This window comes from Gadus chalcogrammus, chromosome 10 (assembly GCF_026213295.1).
Source record: "Gadus chalcogrammus isolate NIFS_2021 chromosome 10, NIFS_Gcha_1.0, whole genome shotgun sequence".
Classification (NCBI taxonomy): Eukaryota; Metazoa; Chordata; class Actinopteri; order Gadiformes; family Gadidae; genus Gadus; species Gadus chalcogrammus.
Window position 1 is genome coordinate 1,355,314 of NC_079421.1, and position 2,922 is coordinate 1,358,235.

Sequence of the window (2,922 nt, forward strand, 5' to 3'; positions counted from 1 at the left end):
AATAAGTTTCAGAGTTCAAAACTATTTGATTTCAACATTAGTGTACAATAGAGTCTGACATTAAAATGACTTGACAGTTTGATTTCTCGAGTCATCTCCTGGAGACACTGCGGCAACGCATAATAATGTGTTCCAGGTTATCTCTTACGTGGAAGATGCAAACTAAATCATCGAGGGAACATGGAAGTCTAGTATCATTACGTTTTATACATCTACAGTATACAATCTATATTCACACCACCTAAACAACGACAAACTATCCGTGTACAAACAAACTAAAATAAATCATGCTGGTGTTCTAAGTGAATGACCACGATTCGATAAACAGGTTCAACTTCAATATGAATCAAAAGGATATTTAAATGCCACACTAGGACAAACAAACTCGAGTGGCTCAGCGACTTGAACGCGTATGGTTTTATTGCCAGTCGGCCCCGTCCTGCAAAATATGGCGGTCGGCCAAATGCCGCAGGATATTGTGTGTCCATTGCCCGTCAACTGAGTTGTAGGAGTTAAGCGGACCGTCATGTGAAATATTGGCTCTTCACTGTCGTCCCTGCCTGTGTTGAAAGTCCCAGTGGTTTATTATTGTTGTGCTGGCAAGATGCTTTTTCTGTTTAAATGAGCTATCTTTAATACAAAACTGTTTTTTTTCATCTTTTACTTTGTCGATCGATAAAAAGAATATAGATAGCTAGATGGACGGACTGGCAAACAGTTGTGAAGCTATGGTATCCTGTGTATTTTAGCATGTTTGTATGTTTCTTTCTGTGTGCCTGTGTCTCATTTTGTTCTTGCGTTGGAGTACACTGGTGTGTCTTTGAATTTCTAAAAAGTTGAATCCTGTACCTGCTGGCTTCTTGTAAAAAATCACACATCCTCCTCTTTCGGTGTGAGTGTGTGCGAACGTGCATGTATGTGTGTGTTTGTGTCCATGGGCGTCAGTTTGGTCTGAAATTTGCCGGCGACAGAGACTTATTTGGAGGTGCAAATTTGCGGTGCTGGGTACAATGAGGATGCACTCTTTTTTCTCTCCTTAGTGCAGGTAATGAAAGGTTCTGAAAGATGGCGTACCCATGTAGCTAATTACATAGGGAAAAAAAGTATACAAAATCTGTCTGGCACGTTTTATGAAGAAAACGTTTCCAAAAAGCATTGGATATATGACCCACTATGTTCTGCTCCATGTATCCATGTATTGTATCATTAGTATTATAACATTATAGTATATAGTAATATAGTTTGGCTACGTGCCAAAACGAAGAAATAACTTCACACAGTGTGTCTTTTTTACAATGCATTTGTTATCATTCGTAGCGTTGATCAGCAGAGAACTAGAGCGCCAAAGTCGTTGACGTCGCTTAGCAACCGAACTCGCTGGGGTTGATAAATTACCGGACTACTTGCGGAGTGATACAGATGACGTGTATCAGAGGCATTTCACGGCATTGAGAAGAGCCGTGTATTAAGAAAAATAAATTGACAGCTGAACGTTGGGAAGGCCCATGCAGGTGAATGGAGCAGTCTACAGCATTGAGAAGAGCGCTGTAACAATCCATAATGAATCAACTCAACTTTTTTTTACAAGTTGTTGGTAAAAAATGAATCTTGACTAAAACTGGTCGGTACTCGTCCCCAGCATCCCCAGCGGACTTGACGCCTATGTCTGTGTCAGGGCTTGCATATGTGGGTCTGTGGGTCAGTGCACGTGTGGTGTTGTGATGCTGTGTCCTGGGCCAACCTCCAGGACCGTCTGCAACGGTAATGGAGCTGGAGATTGTCGTCCCTCAGGGACTCCTCTCCTCGACCACCGTCCAAGGCGTACAGTCGGGCAGACCCCTCGGCTGTCAGGGGCCAAGGTAAGAAAGATCCTACGCCAGCAGCAAGAGGCCCTGCTATCATGATTTCATTAACTCACATCGGCGTCCTGTGCGTGTAGAGTTCAGGCACAGGCAGGGAAGTCCACGTATTTCCCCATGTTAGATAAAGTATAAATGTCCTGTCTCTGAGAGAGAGAAGCAGACTTCTTCTATTTCACAGACGAGCGCTCTCCACCTAGGGTTATAAGAAATACATTTTTTCTTAAGTGATCTGGAAGGTTTTATGGGCTACGGTGAACCCAACATTGCATTGAAATCCGAAAGGAAAAGATGACCTACCTAATGCCCACTAACGTCTCACTGAAATTCATTCATCACGATTTTAATCCATAACAGAAAGAGGAAGGTTTAACAAGACCTACCCAATGTACACATCCGATTCATGGGGATCGAAAAGGCATTGAATGATGGGGTTTTGTCAGACAACCATGGCCTGGGAAATAAAACACGAATGCAACGTCCGTGAAAGACAAAATTGCATTGGATGTACATATTAAACTTGAACTATGAAATGTATAACATGTAATTATAAGCTCTCAAAGAACTGTTGAGGCACTATACTTTAAAGCATCCAAGGGGGGACATGGATAAATACGGGCTGTACCAAGTAATATCGGTAAGTGCCGGCGGCCCGTCTCAGGAACATGAGGGTAGACGAGTTGATAAACCCGAGCTGTGAAGGAGGCCTTACCGGGGAAACCATGATAGTGTCTATGTGTGTGCCTATGGGAATTTCTAATAAATAAAAAAATAAAAAATTGAATCCTGTACCTGCTGGCTTCCTGTTAAAGCACAAAACATCCTCAACACTGTGTGTGTTTTTGCATGCGTTTCTCTCCACACGTTACCTTCCCACCGTCTCTAACCTTTCATTCTACACAGGAGGTCCGGCAGCCACAGGGAGAAGGGGGAGGGAGGAGTGGAGTGAGGAGAGGAGAGGAGAGGAGAGGAGAGGAGAGGAGAGGAGAGGAGAGGAGAGGAGAGGAGAGGAGAGGAGAGGAGAGGGGAGGGGAGGAGAGGAGAGGAGAGGAGAGGAGGAGAG